The sequence below is a fragment of the Phoxinus phoxinus genome (assembly GCF_949152265.1).
Source record: "Phoxinus phoxinus genome assembly, chromosome: 10".
Lineage (NCBI taxonomy): Eukaryota > Metazoa > Chordata > Actinopteri > Cypriniformes > Leuciscidae > Phoxinus > Phoxinus phoxinus.
This window is the reverse complement of record NC_136885.1, coordinates 18,008,489-18,028,374: the sequence shown is the minus strand read 5'-3', so window position 1 is coordinate 18,028,374 and position 19,886 is coordinate 18,008,489. Positions and strand designations below refer to the sequence as shown.

The following is a 19,886-nucleotide window of genomic DNA, read 5'->3' as shown; positions in this document are numbered from 1 at the left end:
GTGAGTACAATAAATGATGGCAGAATTTTTATTTTGTGGTGATGAACTATTCCTTTTAAAAATTTGAAGATCGATCACTCTTTTGCCTCTCCTCCTGTTTTCTCTTACATCGCTGTTCACCTCTATCTTCTTATATCACTGTCCATCTACAGCTCCTCTCATCCCTCTCTCTTTTGAAGATTGTGTATAGTGATGAAGTGATGTGGATGAATGAGTGTGGGATGCTTTGAAATAATCCATCTGACAAGCCATCAGAGCGCGCTTTTCTCTCCTCTCTTTCGTCGTCTTGGTCATCTCTGCAGCTTCAGTGCTGCTCACTTCTGCTTGACTGAGTCAAACACTCAGTCTAACCATTCCACAGCATCCACTGTTATCCTCCACGCTAAACAACTAGTCCAGACATACACTCCACTGCTCAATATCACATCAAAACAGTCCACTACACTAAACCCTTCATTGCCCAGTCCAGCACCCAGACACTAGGATTGTGCGTCCCGATATCAAAGACATGGTTAGTCATTTTAGTGCATTTTTGTCAATACACTCTTCATGTTAAAAGGAATAATTCATCCAGAAATCAACATTCATTATTTATACAGCGTCATGCCATTCCAAACCCACATGCTGATTTTTTTTTTCATGTGGCGCACCAAAGATTGACTCTTTAAATCAAAAATCAATTTTTAATACTGTGGAATATTACAATTTGAAATAACTGTTTTCTATTTTAAAACAATTTATTCCTGTGATTGCAAATATTTCAGCAGCCATTCTGTCAACATATGTCATTCAAATGACATGTAAGATTTATCTGTGCAAAAACCCATCAGCCTGTGCCACGTTCATATATCTGCTTCTGTTCCTGTATCACATTTACAAATACACAATGGTTATCCTTCAACTGCACACTACATTGCATGAAATTAATGGCTATTTTGATCAAAGCAGAACTTCATTCATATATTTTGTCTAAGACGCATAAACAGGTTAATAATACGGAATCAACTGAGAATCCAGGTGTCAATATTCAATATGGAGATTAATTATCTTCTAGAGCTATTCTGTACTTACAGGAATAAATCAGTGATTTGCTTTCATGAAATAATTTGCATTCACATTAAATTATAGTGATGTGGTTACTGGTTACATTATCCTCAAAAGGTCACATTCATTAAAAGTCATCTTTTGGTATTTAAAACATTTGAATTAAACGGGTCCATCAAGTTTAAACATTCGAGCTACCTTCACAGAATACCAAAGATGATGTCTAAAGTGTTTATAAAATGCAGGTTGTTTACTTTAAACAGTCTACACTTTAACAGCAGTTATTTACAGCTTGTTTCCACCACACAATCATTTCCGCACCGTCAAATAATGGGTCCACAATGACACACCGCGCACACCACTCTCCGTATCTATTCCACAGCACAATACTCAGAAACATCTTGTCACCCTTCAACGCTCACACGCCCAATCGACTGCATGAGCCATATTCATGGATATGATTGTACTGGACAACACTTCAGCCGGTCTGCTTCCCTGTAGAGTCAATCCCACAGCCCTTGTGGTGTGTATACATGGACCACACATCAAATGAAGCACCGATGGCTGATTGCCTGGCCTAATGTTGAGTGCCTTATGAAAATATAATGGGTCGGTGATGATGAGCTACCCTGCACAATCTGTGTGATTGCAAGTTTTTATGTGCTCTGTGAATGTGTTAAAGGGGTATTTCATTCATGTATTAACCCTTTAGCCATTCCAAACTTTTGCGACTTTGTTTTTTCAGACTTGCAATTAAAGTGGATGGAGACCACATTCTGCCAAGCTCCAAAAAGGGCACAGGGAAAAATTAGTTAAGTGTTAAATTTGGTAACACTTTATTTTACAGTGCCCTTGTTACATATGTTACATGTACTTACCATAGTAATAACAGTAAATTATGCACAATTACATGCAACTAACCCTCACCAAATCCTAATCCTACCCTAACCCTATAGTAAGTACATGTAGTTAATAAATGTTGCTCAGTACTTAAATGTATAATTACACTGTAACAATAAAACCTTAAAATAAAGTGTAGCCCTTTATTTTAAGATGACATAGTTACATTGTATTTACTCAAATAAGTACTGAGCAGTATTCATTAACTACATGTACTTACTATAGATTTACGGTTAGGGTTTGGTTTAGTTACTTGTAATTATGCATAATTGACTGTTATTACTATAGTCCATGTATTAATGTGTAAGTATATCACCTTAAAAAAAAGTGTTACCCAAAAAGTTCATCTACAAAATGTAATTGTTCGACCTGTAATGAAAGTGGAAGGATACCACAAAATACCAACCTCAAAAAGGGTAAAAGAGTACCATTAAAGGGATAGTTCATCCCAAAATGAAGATTCTGTCATCATTTACTCACCTTTATGTCGTCCCAAACCTTCTGTAGAACACAAACGAAGATATTTTAAAGAATGTTTTAGTGTTTTTTGTCTATACAGTGAAAATCAATAGGAAAAAAAAGAAAGGCATGCAGGTTTGGAACAACATGATGGTGAGTAAATGATGACACAATATTTATATTCATTTTGGGTGAACTATCCCTTTAAATAGTCATGTCTTGTATTAGGCAGGTTGAGCTGGAGGGGAAATTCAGTAACACTTGACCTGTTTCACTGAGTCACGGAGGAAAATAGGAGGGAATGTGGGGGAGAAAGAGAGAGACACTGAGACGGAGAGAATGAGGGGTTTGTGGTGGGGCGAAGGCAGATGAAATGTGAAGGGGAAAGCAGAAAGAAAGAACAACAGCTGGGAAGGCCAGCGGGCAGAGAGATGACACTGCTCCCCCCTCCATTTTTTCCCCTCTCTCTCCTTTTCTCCTCTCTTGTCCTTCATTGCCTAGCCTTTTGGCTCTTGCTCTCTCTCAGATGCCCCTGTCCTCATCTCATTTCTACAGCTGGAAATGGCAGAGTTTGACCGCTCTACAAACACAAACGTGTGTGCTGCTTTTGTGGAGCGGTGACATGCCAGCAACCCTGTGTGCACCCGTGTGATCGCAAAGCCAAACTGCCGGGATCTAATGTTTGGTTTTGTGATGGCGGGTACAATGGCGGGATTGCACTCATTGATGGGTAAAGGTACATGTACTGTCAGCCTCAGATGGCACACTCACCCACTGCCCACAGCATGTTCAGTGGCCAGCCGTCCATTCAGATTGCCTGACAATAATATATTTTCCAAGCCAGGAAACAAAATTGTGTTTTAATGTATTGCCATGTTATTATGAGCTCTTAGGAGAAGAATTTATCGATTTAATTTATTGTATTGGTCGTTTTTAAGTATTTTTTTTTAATGATTATGAAATAATTATCTTATGCTCAACAATGCTGCATTTAATTGATCAAAAAATAAAGTAAAAACAGTAATATTAACAGTGATAACTCTTTTCTGTTTTAATATATTTTAAATTTTAATTTATTCTTGTGATGGTAAAGCTGAATTTTCAGCATCATCTCTCCAGTCTTCAGTGTCACGTGATCCTTCAGAAATCATTCTAATATGCTAATTTGGAGTTTAAGAAACATTTCTTTTTATTGTCAATGTTGATAATACATTACATTTTTTCAGGATCAGCATTTTTGAGAATTGTTTTTTCTCTAACATTGCAAACATCTTTATATTATATATATATATGCACACTAATAACTTAATGTTAAATGTAACAAATCTTACAAAATATCCATTAGATATCCATACATCATGTTTTGATGCGTAAATTTACTTAGAGAAAAATATTTTGATAAGTGTTTTTATACAAAATTTGGTTATATATTTTTTGTATTTTTTATATGTAGAAAATATTTTTTTTTGAATTTTGATAACTTATCGTCCATAACATGAAAATAATTTTCAGCTTATACTGTAGGTATGTTAGTGAGGCATAGATTTTGATGTGTATGACTGGACAGTGCTTGCTCCATCTAACTGTGGTCATGGCCAGAGCTTTTCAGACTGAGATCCCCCAGAATGCCCTGCAGCCCAAACAGAGCAGGGTGCTCTGCGACATGCTGTATTTCAGAAATAACTCCTCATCAGGCTTGACGGCCGCTCTCTTACTTATTTATTCAGCAGGACTTCTAGAGCTCCAAACAAACACACACACTCACAACCAAGCCGAGCTAAATCACACAAATGTCAATCTGGATCAACGGGCCGCCCAGAAACAGTCATGCACACTCCTTCTCGCAGTTCAGTCTCCTGTCAACCGTTTGCAGACGCACCGGACGATGGATAAATGTCTTGGCTACTGCTGTTCTGATTTTTATAGGGCACGTCTAGCCGTTGCTTCTAGACCATTTGAGCCGCTAACCCATTTCTTTATGGATATTAAAAGATAAGGCTTGTATGTGCTGTAGGCGGCCTAAAAATCTGACCTTTTCTGTAAAAGCTTGAGCCTCAGGACAGGAAATACCGGATTGTATGGTGTGCTTTGTATACACTGGCTGGGGTGGGTATTCACTAGTACAAGGATAGTAGTTTCGGTAGTCAGTAGACATTCCTGCCATTTGTTATGAGAAATTTAACACGTTTCGTTCTATTCTGTTCCAGACAAATTCATTCATGGACAATATGTCTTTGTCTCTGAGTTCAGACATAAAGCGTTTGTCACACCTGTTGAGTCATCATTTGGTCGCCTTTCAACCATTACGGTCCAGATGGTTATCAGAGCTAACCTGTAGCGCCATGTTCCTCCTGCCTCTGGCTATTGCTTTTTACAAAATGTCACATGAGCATGTATGGCAGCAGGTGTGGTGAAACCATTACAGCTTTATAAAAGATGGCTTGTTTCCTCATTCCACTCAAATTATTTTTGTGCTGGGGCACAGACCAGAGTAGCTATTTGTAGGCCAGTCGGAGAAACATTAGTCATCAGGCCCATAGCTGCTATGGACCTGACATTTCCAAAAATGACTAGTGCCAGCCAGTCTCTGACCTAATGCAGTTTAACCTTAAATAAACATATAGGCTATTTGTCCAACACTGACATGTCGTTTCGACTCAGTGTTGTGAATGCCTTCATGGCCTACATAATCAGCTATGACAACTCTGACAGCGTTTTCTGACAAGAGCTGGGGGAGAACATACTATGGCATGTTTGCCAAAAAACATCTTGGCATTCAAATGTTTTTCAGATATACTTGTCTTTTTTACCAAACAGGAAATGTGTTCCATTGATCTTGTGTTAGATATCATTAAGCATTATTAAAATAGCCATCTATGATTGTTTTATTTATTTATCTAAAAACAGTTAATACTGTACAAAAACAGTTTGAGAAATTTTGATTGTATTCACTATCTATTACTAATTTGTCATTTATCTCTGTGATTCCAAACCAGGGGTATGTACTGTATGTGTACAGTATATAATTTTGCTTTTGATGAACCAATAAAACAGAAATTATGATATATTAGTACTGTCAAAACTAAAAAAAAATCTGTTTAAATGTAATGTTGTATGCATTTCAAAGAAACGGCTCAACAAATTCACTTTTTAAGGAGAGAAAACAAAATTAGGTAGATTTCTGCTATGATATAATGTCTAAATATCAACAAACTAATATTAAAGTCCAAACCAACTAATATCAAACTAAATGCAGTTATAAAATACCTATATGTTATGTAGGGGTTAATGCCGACGACGGCGAGGCGTAAACCTCCGCCGAAGTACATTAATACCTGACAATGGACACCTCAAAGGGCATTAACCCACTTATACCATGTTCACTTGCCAAATAACACATTTTTAATACATTAGTTTATATTTTAATTAGTTTTACAATCGAAATGGAACGTTTTTAGAACTCCTTTACTAGGTGTCCTACATGGACACCCTGCAGCCAATCAGAATCGAGTATTCACCCAGACCATGGTATAAATATTTGATATATTATATTATAACTGCTTCTATAAAGGCCCAAGGACGATAACAATAAAGATATTGTTTTAAAAAAAACATTCTAAAATAGCAGACTCCACACCACAACTATAGCGGCAATATATAGTTGGAATCACTTTGACAATGATTTTTTCCAACTATAAAAAACAATGACATTCAATCAGAATCCACCCAACTTTAAAAAGCTTGTGCATTAAAAGCAGCAAAAGACAAAACTAATAAAAAGAACGTTACTATGTGTTGGTGTCAACACTAATACAGTTATGATCGTTATACCGTAGTTATTTTTGTAGTTTTCGTATCGTATACATTTTTGGGTGAACTATCCCTTTAAATCTGTTTTTCACCCACAATATGAGTTTTATTTTATTTAATTTTTTATCATTAATGATAATTATCAAAATGCTATAGTATAACACGAGCTAAAGATACCAACAGATCCATCCTCATCAATGATGAGAGCTCAGATTGTCCACTGCAGGATTCAACCCTAAAACCTCTTGGTTACCAGTCCAAATATTTAACTATGAGGTCAGCCTGGTGTTGCGCACTTTCAAAACAACAGTTCTGTGCACATGCCTCAGTGAACGATACTGAGTGATTTGTCTCCATTTATTAGATAAAAGGAGAGACTGAGGAAGGGGAAATGAACTCTTTATGAACTGGATGGACACATTGATTCAGTGTTTGTGCGCTCTCATGACAGACTTCACTCATATGAATCTCATCTCTGTTTCTTTACTTAACGCTGCGTATTGATTATTCTTCATCCACTGACACTCTGTGGAGTCACCGGGGAGACGGTTGCCATGGCACTACACTGACAGATCCACCCTCCGTCTCCATAGCAGCTGTGACAGAAGGGTACAGTGGGGTGTGATGGTCAGATGCACAGCTTCTGTTGGTTGTGAAAACTCAGATATGTGCATGCATACAGAGAGCCTGCAATGCGACGTGATGGCACTAACATAACATTTGGCTGATTTATGAAATGTCAGGGCCTTTAACATGTAGCTTTTATTGCTATAGTGGTCTCGTTAAATTTTATGGAGAGCAGATCTTTATGACGGTAGATCATGTTTTGATTTATGTTTTTAGTTATTGAGGTTGTGGTGGTATTTGTTTGAGAGAGAGAGTGGACGCTTAAAATGGGACGGTGTCAAAAGCGACTGATGAAATCATGTTTGAATCCAAAGTAAATTTGGCTCTTGCAATGAAAACATCAAATGAATCAGATCAAATGATTGCTTAATTAAGTTCATCTAAATTGATGCGCTGCATTCAAAGCAAGCTGAGAGCGGGAGATTGCTCAGTTTAACTCTTGCTCAGCTGCCTAGCAGGACTCATATCATTCAAAAACACATTTAGAAATAGTTTAGCAGGCACAAAAGACAAGACTGGTGCATTGAATGTGAAAATAAATAGCAGAAAATCAGCACCATCCATTTCTTCTGTATAACTTTGCTTGATTGACAGGGCAAGAACAATACGGAACAAAACAAGCAGAGCACTTTCTACACTATAGAAATCGATTTTAGAATTTAAATCCAATTTAAATGTCATTTAAATATTAAAGTAAGAGGTGGTTTGATAGGACATGTAAACACTTGATTGGATTAAAAACCAAAACTGTAAAGTTCTGCGGATGTGCAATGGCGTAGAAATGGCGTAATAACGATTACGTACAGAACAAGCTGCTGTTGTTGTTGAAAACTGTTATGTCAATCTAAAATTATCTTTCCACTCATCGAATCTCTCTGTGAAATCATTTCCTGCTGTTTTTTTCTGCATGTTGGTTGCACCAAAATACTTTGATATGATGGATAAAGCTTTTTCAAATATTAATAAGAAGCAAAGTAGTTTTGATAAATATTTACAATGGTAACATTTGTTAACATAATGTATTAACTAACATAAACTAACAATGAGCAATACATTTGTTACAGTATTTATTAATCTTTGTTAATGTTAGGTAATGAAAAACCAGCTCTTCATTGTTTGTTTGTTCATGTTAGTTTTACAGTGCATTGACTAATGTTAACAATTACAACATTTCTTAAAATATGCCAGTGCCATTGTTTTGTCTCAAGATGCACATCAAACAGTAATGTTTTTTCTAAGGCACATTTATAAAAAGCAACTTAAATGTCCTAATTGAACTAAGGCCTAATCCTGACTTAATCTAAGTCCTGTCTGTGAAACTGTGCCATAATGTATTAGTAAATGTTGAAATAACTAAGATCAATAAATGCTGTAGGTATTGTTCATTCTTAGTTCATGTTAACTAATGTTGTTAACTAATGAAACCGTATTGTAAAGTGTTACCTATACACCTTATAAATTCAAAATACATTTTAATAAAAAAAAATCACTGTATGTATTTCTGAATAAATAAACAGCTAAAAAATTAGCTTCAACTCATTGACCCGAATAATAATACAAGCAAAAAATGTATTCAGAGTGCATAAAGAGTTTTCTACACCCTTTGCATAATGTATGTGTAGAAAGAATCGACTGCGGGTCATTGTGGATCTTCAAACACAGGCAGACACTGGTCTTGGCTTGTGTCTGTAACAGGCTTTCAATAGTCTGCTGTCCTGCTCTGCCTGGTTGCTCTGATTAGTGGTGATGACGACAGTCATATAAGCTGCAAATATAAGCTGCATGGTTTCTCGCTGTCTCACACACAGACATTATACAGCTGTGTGTTTACTGGGGCCGGGCCAATAGCTAGATGAGCAATAATTTCAAATAATGAACGAGAGAGAGAAAGAGCTTAACATTAATCAATGCTGTATGGACATTACCCACAAAAATGGCACCCACCCGCCCTGCAGCATCCATGGCAGAAAAGGACAACATGGACGCCTATAATGATCATTACTGTCCTCCTTTCTCTCTCGCTCTCTCTCTCTCTCTCTCTTTTCCCTCACTTTCTCTCTCTCTCCCTGCTCATTGTTATTTTTGTAGCAGATAATGGAGTGGGTGTTGTGGCACAGGACAAAGTTGAAGATTCTCTCGTCTCAGGCTATGTCTACATTAATCCGGATACATTTGAAAACAGCATTTTCATTTCAAAACACTCTTTGTTCACACTAGCATTTTCAAGCATTTTCCAAGTTTCTCGTCCACTTAAATGCCGGAAAACGCTAAAATCATCGTACTGCACATGCATAAAAAGTCGTAAAAGCACACTGAGAGGTTACCGAGACCAGACATAATAAAGATCATCTTCTGGCACGATTATTTTAGTAGCAATTTAGCAAACAAAACTTACCACTTCCTAGTGAGTCCAGGTCGTACTCAATTGCCATTCCATGTCTAAACGCGATTACCCTCATGTTTTGCCGCAGGACAGCCACTGCGAGGTGCTTTTCTGTCATCATTGCAGAAATGTAATATGAAGATCCTACAAAGTAACATATAACTTTAGCAACACTGTGAAGGTGAATAGCAAGCACTTACTGGCAGAAACATAGATATCTATTGGTACAATGTGTCACATGGCTAAACGTGGCATCGCTTCAAATTTATCCACTTGGAGAGTGTCTTCAAAAAGTTCAGTTTTCACAGGAAAAATGATGCGTTTTCGAATGAATCCGGATTAGTGTAGAGTAGACGTAGCCGCAGTGTAATTAAAGGTTTTGGGCTGTTCATATACGGATTCTGGAATATAGCACATTTGGTTTGAGGCTAAAAGATGCTTTTTATCATACAATGCTGGTATTTTTGTATGATGCTGGTAGAATCTCAGATATTCAGGGATGTGGGTGTGTGGTTGTGGACTTTGGGATGCTTTGAATATCTGGGTTGTGTAGGGGTGTGTTTGCTCCGGTTAAAGCCGTTGTGTTGGGGTGAATTGGAATGTGGCTGTGGACTGTGGCGGGAAAACACAGCAATTACGACTGTAGAAAGCATGAATGCTCACTAATGAAGCTGAATAACTCCCAGCTAACGAACAGGTAAACAAATACACACACATCAGTGAGCACACACACGCTCACGGAGCGATCAGGCCCCTGTGGCTGAATGCGGCTGTGTAATTGGGGTAATGGCCTGGTAATCAGGAACTGGTTGGTTCAGTCGTGAGGCTGTTTAGGCCACGGGCAGGCGCCTTAAACCACGGAGCTCTAATACATCTGCATCTCTAAACAGGAGCGATCGCAGCACTACTGCCCAGCAGCGACTGCTAAATGCTAATACATGGAAATCTTAATGAGTGTGCTTGGATAAATGACTTCCTGTGCGTGTGTGTGAATGTGTGTAATATAGATAGAGGTTAGAAAGGTTAACACACTGTCTGCCCTCGGCAGTAACACATTAACTTTCACTTGAGAGGAACTAGACATTTTTTGTGAGAAACTGTCATTCTTTCACTTTTGTTTCATACAATCAAAAACTTTAAACTTAAACTGCAGGTTCCTGTTGAGTCTGAGTTCACACTGACAATCTGAGATTGAATTTAAAACAAAGACAATTCATAAAATGATTAAACCATGTTTAATATTCTGCAAACATTAATTATTGCATTCTCAAAATAGACAAGATAGAGGCTCAAGACAGCTCAAATGTTGAGACCGTATAGGAAGCAATTGGATTGAAAGAAGGATGCTTGAAAAATAGTGAGACGTAATTAAGCTTTAAATACCTGTGTGATGAATGACAAAGATCCTTCTTCCAAACTTTTGTTGGTAACTTCATCAAAGTCTTAATGATTGAGAGAAATGTAAGGGAAATTGCAGTGGTTGCCCTCGTGCTTGATGAGCTCCATATGTCTGACTGTGGGTGTTTATGTGAGAAAGTATTAGACATCACAAGTTTAAATATATTCCTGAAGACTGAGAGAATACAGGGGAAAGCATAAAGTGTGGAGTTTCCTCAACACTTAATTAGCAGCATGCATGTGTTTGTGTGCATTTAGGGGAAATGGATGAAAGTATATGTGAGATCACAAGTTTAAAAATAATCTTGATGACTTTAAGGACACTGAGTCATTTTTAAAACCTGACAGAAATGTGTGTTAACTTAGCTATAGCCTACTTTAGGGACAGAATTGTCCTCAGAAGTGAGCTAAATGTAACAAAACATCCCCTTGAGGACATGTGGTCGTCCTCAATTGCAAAAATGATTCATACGCAAAATAATACATAAAGTGGACATGAAATCAAAGTAGTACCCTAAGTTATTTTATGTTGAGTATCCTGTTTCAAAGGTAAGCATGCCACAGCATGATTTGCAAGTGTAGGCATAATATTGATTTTTACACCATTGAAATCGAGATTGTGACTGTGAGGGAGACTTACATTTAGCGCTGTATGAAGGTCCTAGATCATGTAACGTTAGGCCTAATTCACAACTTTCAAAATGTTTTATGTAATATTTGTCTATTGAATGTCTTTCTGATGCAATGTTGTTAAATAACAGTAACATTGGGCTATGCCGTCACACACAGCCGAGTTTTCATTCCTGTCAAAAATTAAATTCGTGCCAATATGCATAAAGTCTATTTTGATAGGCCTACAACAATTAACAATACGTTAATATTGCGTAACTTTACTATTGTAACACACTATTGCCGGTTACTTTGTCTGTTTTTGCTCTAAAGAAAATAGTTACCGTTGGCGTTCCGGAGTGAATCAGTGTTTTTGAACGAATCTGATTCAATGATTCAATGACTCGCTCGTTAAGAGTTTTTGAACCAATCCATTCAGCTAGTTTTAACCATAGACATCATATAGATGTAGTAAAAAGTTTAAAAGTTTACCCAACTATGACGACTTCTGCTTCTGAGAAACTAGGGCTTGGGCGTCGTGACGTCATACTTGGCGTGGCGGCCATGTTGATGGCCTCGCGAATGTAAACATAACGTTACAGCAAGTGGAACGAGTAGAAGAAGCAGAGTTGGAAGAAAGAAAAAAGATGTTAAAATCCCGAAAAGGATGCGGAATTTACCGTGATACACTAGATAAGGAAGCCAGGGACCGGTATGTGGACAAAATCGGTACTATTAACGGTTTGGATCTATATGAAATTGGAAAAAAAGAGTTGAGCACCGACAACGACTTGCTGCCGCCGGTTTGCATAACCGATATCTTCGGCTACCTAGTTTGTTTTGTGAGCGCCTACACCTCAGAACAGTTCCGAAGCTACAAATCATTGGAGTCGCATGTAACTTACAGTTCACCAATGGGTGGGTTCAGGAGCTGCAGATCATAAAGCCGGCAAAACAGTGGGAACACAGTAACGTTAATCCGGACAAAGGTAAGCTGTGCTTCACCTAACTGCTAATGTTAGTTTAGTAACAACCATTCACACATGTAGCTGCTACTTTTAACTATGTGTTTTCAAAAGTATATACACGTAACGTTATTTGAGCTTTTTTCCCGCTGTCTTCCCGTTTTAGTATTTTCCTGTAAAATATCCCGTATTTTAATAACGTTACAGTTTTGTAGTACAATTTTTTTTTTGTCAGCAGAGGGATAGCAACAGAAAGATGAGTGTTAAAATTTGTACAAAACAAACTAGGTAGCCGAAGATATCGGTTATGCAAACCGGCGGCAGCAAGTCGTTGTCGGTGCTCAACTCTTTTTTTTCCAATTTCATATGGATCCAAACCGTTAATAGTACCGATTTTGTCCACATACCGGTCCCTGGCTTCCTTATTTAGTGTATCACGGTAAATTCCGCATCCTTTTCGGGATTTTAACATCTTTTTTCTTTCTTCCAACTCTGCTTCTTCTACTCGTTCCACTTGCTGTAACGTTATGTTTACATTCGCGAGGCCATCAACATGGCCGCCACGCCAAGTATGACGTCACGACGCCCAAGCCCTATTCGCCTTTGGCTAAGCCACGCCCTAGAATGTAGATTGACCAATCACAGCGCAGCCAAGAACGAGCTCCCACAGAGGGTCCGAGTCCGACACTTTTTCACAGCGCTCCATTGACTTCAACGCAGGAGGCTCATAATTTTGGTCTCGGCAGGCTATTACGTCGTCGTTTTATAACAAATATGGTTAAACGTTGTGCCTGGGGCATTTGTAACACAGATACGCGTTTCCCAGAGAGGTTGGAGGGGGTGTCCGTTTTTTCCCCTTCCCAAAACCGAAGTTAAATCCTGACAAGTGTCGTCTTTGGATTAAACTGTGTGGATGTCCTCAGTCAGCGATGATTTATGCTGGTTTAGGTTATGATTTCGGTTCTCTGCCCTAATTGTTGATACGCTAGCACACGCTGCTAATAAATACAACTTTATACTCGCGTAGTCGGTTTGCTTTGTAAATAATAACGATTATAGAAGTGAATAGAGACCTACCCAGCTTTGCATGACAGTGTTTCTCCTGATATTGTTAGTCACAGCCTCCGTCTCGATTAGGATATGCTGTGGTTCATTTTTTGACTGTGACCGTTATGCTTTTGCCTCTATTTGGATGCCTTGTTGTTGTTGCGTTTCTCCTGTATGTCTTGAATAAAGCCTTCAAACGCGTACTGCAGACACTTTTGCCTACTTCTATCGGACACTTTATTTGCTGCTTTATAAAAGTTTGATAAAATTTCAGCAGGAAGAGCCGTCACAGCATAAGCCATGTTGATACCAAACAAGAGCCCAGATGAAGTTGTCGGAGGTAGCAACAGTAACTAAGGGGGGCAGGGCTTAGCCAAAGGTGAATAGCGTAGCGATGCATGGATGTGCAGCTCACACATAATTCACTTTCAAAGCAAGCAGAGTAACATTCATTTCTATTTATTTATTGCAATATATTGTACGATCAATAAAACTTCATGTGAAATCTGCATAGGGGTCTTTCACCTCACAGCTAATTGCGTGGATTCCTATTGAAAGTAATTAATTTCAATTACCACATTTCACCTGCGAAAATTCGCTGAACAAAGTTAAATGTGACTGCGGCCGCACCTTGAAAAGTCAATGTTGAACTGTATATCAATGCCAGAATGAACTTACCGGTAGCCTAATGTTTACACTGTAAAAAAAAATTACGCTTGAACAACAATAAAAATCTTAGTACTAATTTCCCCTAGCTTTTTCTTGTTGACTCTACTTTTGTAAATAACACGAACTGAAAATAAGTTGTCTGTGATACAAAAAACGTTTAGTTGAGTCAACTTGGCATAATTTGTTTTCTGGAGAGGTGCAACTATTCTGTAACAAATCCATTGTAGTTGAGCCAATTCAAAAAAATGTGTCTATTGGAAATCATTTGGTCATCACCATTTTGGTGATGAGCGTTTTCCTTTGGTTGGGCAGTTTGACTCTTGGATTTTTTGGTGAGTTTGTGGTCATTGTAACAGTGTTTAGCAAAACGCATAATTTGTTGTTAAGAGAAAAGAAACCAAGATGATCAAGATTTCAGCCTCATAAACTAAAATAAATCACTAATCTGATTTCTGACCAAAATTTTTTATTTTTTATTAATATTTTACCAGCAAAACTTTCTTGCAGCAGATCAGACATTCAGAATTCTGATTTTAAAATACGTTATAAGGGAGAAATTTATTTTGACACACACACACACAGACATCTAGCCTGGGAAAACCCAGACCCTCTCAGTTGTAACTGAGTAAGGGTCTGGCAAAGCTCCATAGACAATTCATTTCCACAGGGGCGTCACCAACGGACGTCGGATAGATCTAAAACCAATCAGAGCGATGAATGACATGACGTATGCAGAGCGACGGAGAAACATCTCGAGACTCTCAGCAATTCTCTGTTTGTGTTAACGAAAATGACCATTTTAAATCGCTTGAAACAGACGCGATAGCTGATTCGAACGAGTGATGTTGTGATGTTCCACGGCGGCATCCATCTCTGTAATGTACAAAATCTGCGTCACCGTCTCTGCTCTGTCGTCATCGTGTAAAACGTTTCTGATTGGTGCCGCGATTTCGGCGGATTGGAAATGGGTTTCAATGGGCTCTTTGCCAGACCCACTTGCAGAGCAAATCTAAATTTGCCGGAAGTGGTCTGGGTTTTCCCAGGCTAACAGACATCAAGAATCAGCATATGAATCTCAACAATGGTGACATGCTTCAGGCCGCAATGCATGCTGGGAGCCACCATAATATTAAAATCAAGGCTCCCAGCATGCATTGCGGCCTAAAGCATGTCATGTTGATTCTTGATGTCTGTGTGTGTGTTTCTAAAAAAAAAATTAAGTTTTGTTGGTAAATATATTATATTATTCACAAATAATCACTTTTCAGGAATAAGAATAATGAACTATTCCCCTTTATGATGCTATTCTCTAGATCAGCTTACCATTTTTGTTCATGGCTTTCTTTAAAACAAATTATCAGTCTTTGTCAGAAACAATGTCAGAAATATTGAAAAATTGCATGAGTGACGTCAGGAGCTGTGGGTGTTGAGGGAGCAGTGACCTTGGAGATGGGGATCCGGCCTGCTCCTGTGGCTACTGTCTTCTGCCTTAATGCGCAGTGGCAGAAACCTCACTGCCTCCCCGGAGAGACGCACACATACTCATGCACACACAGAGACTCGGTGTCGCTGACATCAGTTAAATCCTCAGACAGTTTAAATGCATGGGCTGAGTTTAGGCCTCAGCTGTGATTAGTGCTGGGCAGAGTGTGATGAATGAGACTGCTGAAGACACACACGCACACACACACTTGTGCCGCATTGTTATCATAAAGAGTGATGGGGTGAGTCAAATTGCATGGCATATATGCGGGATATTACAGTGCTTGCCGAAGCTCAAGTCAAATGAATAGTGACCACTTGTGAACCGCATGTCCGTTCAAAGTCAGAGGCGGAGAAGGCATTTGATAAACCCGTTGGCATGATAACCGTGCACATGCCAACCCTCCCAATTTTTGAGAATCCATAAAAAATTGTAGATTAAAAATTATTTTATTTTTTTCCCATTTCAGCCTTTTTCAGGTATTTTTCTTCAACTGGAGGTTCTGTAATTATTTAACTCAAAAGAACTTATCAGAATGTCAAAGCTACTCTTTTCCATACAATGAAAAAGCATGCAGAGAAAAAAACTGTCAAGTTAAATGTGTTAAAACATAGGGAGAACATTTTGTCAGGTTAGAAATACCTTATCAGTATGTGCTGCCATAATTTCATATCTTAACATTACAATTACGCAAGTATAGGTCCTCTTGAGAGGAGAGTGAAATTAATTTTATAGTTTGATGGACTGCACTAGTATTGAACTAAACTGAATTAACACTGAAATTGAGCTGAATAATGTCATCTTTTTATAGCTGCTTTATAGTTGAAATTGTATTTGTTTCATAATTGAAGACATTGCAACATTATTTTCTTGTTTATTAACTGTGCAGCTGCTTTGAAACAATAGAGTTCTAAATAAGGGTGAAATGTGATGTTCTTGCACCCTAAACCAAAACTACTGGTTGACTTCTGCTGACATTTTACTACTAAGTTTTTAAAAACCATTACCCCTTCAGTCATGTATTGTCTCACTTATAGGGAACAGAGTCAAGATAACCACTACCCCTTTAAAAAAAGACAAAGAAAACGGTGCATGACACCTTTGATAACACCTTCAATCTCATTTGGGCTTTTCACAAACTTCACAGTTTGGATTCATCATGTGTGCTGGATTATATGTCAAAATGTGTGTTAGAACGTTTGATTTTTCAGTGTCAGATGTGTCATCATCTCTCTTTGATCTGTCTGTCTCATGTTGTTATTCACCGGGATGCAGTTTCTCATGGGAAATGTTCTCTGATGTCAAATTCCACTCGGTCAGAATGGATGCTGATAATCTAACTCCATTAAGCGTGGATCTGGAGGCTTGGCTTCTCTTCTGCACACACACACACACACACACACACGCACACACACGCACACACACGCACACACACGCACACACAGTCTATTTGCAGTACATTGACAGAGCATCATGTCTACAGACATAATCCCCCTAATTGCGTTTGTCTTTTCATATTGACACATCCATAATTCACCTTAAATTGTTTATTCCACAAATTAATGCCATCAACCTGCCACTTCAGACACACCGTGTGAAATAGGATTGTCGTGGCAGAGATGGGTCATGTGACTTGATTGTAATCACCGTAACTGAATTACTGCATACCGTGGTTTATTGAGCCCAAGAGCTTTCAAAATGCTTTTAGTTTCAGTTACTCGAACTATGAGCCGAGGCCACAGGAAAGATAAACAAAACAACAAATGTTTATCTCTAATCTGGTTTTGACCATGCAACATTGGAGGAACATTTTGTGTTCAGTGAAACTAAATTCATTGGTAACACTTTACAATAAGGTTTCATTAGTTAACAACATTAGTTAACATTAACAAATAATGAACTGCACTTCTACAGCATTTATTCATCTTCAAAAGTTGTTTGTGTTAACATTAGTTAATGCACTGTGAACTAACATGAACAAACAATGAACAACTGGATTTTTATTAACTAACATTAACAAAGATAAAAAAATACTGTAACAAATGTATTCCTCATTGTTAGTTCATGTTAGTTACATTAAATCATGTTAACTAATGAGACCTTATTGTAAAGTGTTACCAATTCTTTTCAAGAGTAGGCTATTGAAGCGGAAGTTTGGAAACCATGTCAATGTGTTATTGTTTAAATTAAATTAAAACAATAAATAATAAAAGATAAACAAATATATAAATAAAATAAATTTATAAAATTATTAAATAAGATTTAATTAAAAAATTCAGTAAAATATAAAGTAGTTTTATTTATTTACTTCTTTTGTGTTCACTTGAATAAAAAAATGGTTTTGTTTTGGAAGAAAGAAAGCCATGTTTGTACTGAAACGAGTGCAAGAAAATTATGACAAAATGTTAATTTTTGGGTGAGCTATTCCTTTAACGTGACATAGCAAATTTGGTCTCTGTGACACTGTTAAGTTAATGCACTGCAATTTCTGTGTCCACCATTTATGTGGCAGTAAACAGCCTCACATGGACGTCCTGAGACTCTGAGCTGTAGACTGGAGTTTATAAACGGAGATGTCACATTTATGATTGATTGAGTTTTTTCCCTGCTTTCTTGCGCCATTGCTCCACACACACACACACACACACACACACACACACACACACACACACACACACACACACACACACACACACACACACACACACATTCTTCCCTCATTCTGCTTCTGTCTGCAGTGACCTTCACTTCCTCTACACCTCATATTCTCTCTCCATCTCTTTCTGTGTTTGTGGTATACTGCTAAAGGCTCTTTCTTCAAATGAATCAGCTGTCTCCCTGATTGTGTTCTTAGATTTGAGTGGAGTTTTGCTCATTCTGTTTGTGTGACGGGATAATTCTGTAATTCATGCTCAAGTACTGTGTGCTCTTTATGAACTGTGCTTAATGCTGTATTTAGTATGCGAGTATCTGGTGTAGTGTAAGGGATGATGTAGGCTACATTCAGATGGTCATTATCACAAAATAAACCCCAGCAAGGTGATCAGGATTCTGATGTGAATACACACCAAATTCTCAATCTCGTGGATTCCTGTAGAAATTACTGCATTTCGCTAGTAACGTTAAATGTGAACCCACCTTAACAGGATCGGAAGTAGTGCAGATTTTGAGCTGAATTTGACCTGCCAAATTATTACCCCCCTTATTGATTACTTAATCCTAACCCCATCCCCTAATCCTAAACCTACCTATAGGCCTAGGGGAGTTGGGGGGTTGGGGGTAGTAATGATAATCTGGTGGGGGTCAGAACACAGATGTTGTGCTGAATTCGGTGACCCACCTAATTATGTGACCATAGACATTAAGGTTAAGGTTACCAGATAGCTAATGGCATCTGGCCCAGTTGTGGCAGCGGCACATGGGCCACACCTGGGCCACAACTAACGTCACTAACACCCTTAATGGCCAGCATATGACATTTTGTAGTTGAATGCCCAGATGAGGCCCGGATATGTATGCTATCTGGATAGGGTTAGGATTGCATTAGGATTAGGTAGGTCAATACAGCACCTACTATGCCACATCATTTGGTGGGTCACAATTATACACTGGTATATTGCCATGGTGGGCAACAGTAAAATATCCAGTTTAGGGTCATTCTACGAAATTATTTCACGCTCAATTTTGCTCTTGAACAGAAAACCGTAATAAAAATAATTGTAATAACGTTATATGCATTAGCCTACATTCTCGGATGTGTTTATCTGCTATGATATTTTAGCTGAACCAAGCGAGAGAAAAGAGGAAAGAGCGCTTTAGGACAAGAACGAGAGATTGACAGCGCGAGACGAACGAAGTGAAAGAACGACATGTGATTGACAAGGCAGATATTCAGCGAGACGTGACGCGCGCACGTTCCAAACTTGTGTCTTTCTTTTAAATAAAAGCATCCATTCTGTCCTTTAAACCGGTTTGTCTAGCTGGTCAACATTCTCTCTTTCTTTTTACTTCTTCTTTGACTCTCATGTTGATGACTTGTGGAAAATCGCCAGGGGAGCTCTCGGCCGTACGCAGACGTTAACCTGCCTGTCAGTATAGCACCTGCAACGCAAAGTGAGGGATCCGAGAGACGAGCGGATATATTTGCACAGTAAACGCTGCACTTTTATGGTGATGACATCAGGGAGTCTGTGTCTAGATAGAATACATTGTCCTGGAGCTTTATACAGCTGTAGCGCCATCTAGTGTATTAAAATGTATTTAAACAATAAATATCTCTCTAATCAAACACACCTGATTAGATAAGAGACAGGCATAAAAAATGTGCAGTGTTGGGGTTGGTAGGATCAGGGTTGGGAACCACTATGGTTTTGTTCGAAGGGACTTAGTGGAAAGAAAACAGGCCTACTTACAGTTTTTTTTAAGTATTTTATTGTATTTATCTATTATTGTCTGCAGATTCCAATCATAAGCCTATCTTTAAAGGCAGTTT

The 19,886-nt window shown here is 38.2% G+C and overlaps 1 protein-coding gene and 1 long non-coding RNA gene across 4 annotated transcripts in view; one reads left to right on the top strand and one right to left on the bottom strand.

Moving 5' to 3' along the window:
- The window catches only part of LOC307005037 (nectin-2), a 70,438-nt gene that overhangs the window by 46,091 nt on the left and 4,461 nt on the right, over positions 1–19,886 (top strand). The gene's annotated exons all lie outside the window — the stretch shown is intronic.
- Positions 9,234–13,561, bottom strand: LOC307005039. 3 transcript variants are annotated; one of them, XR_013799204.1, is made up of 3 exons: positions 13,273–13,561; positions 10,607–10,737; positions 9,234–9,367 (listed from the first exon to the last, which is right to left on the bottom strand). It is a non-coding gene; the product is annotated as an uncharacterized lncRNA (long non-coding RNA). The 3 variants fall into 3 exon arrangements; XR_013799205.1 differs by lacking the exon at positions 13,273–13,561 and adding an exon at positions 11,723–11,757; XR_013799206.1 differs by lacking the exon at positions 13,273–13,561 and adding an exon at positions 11,575–11,604.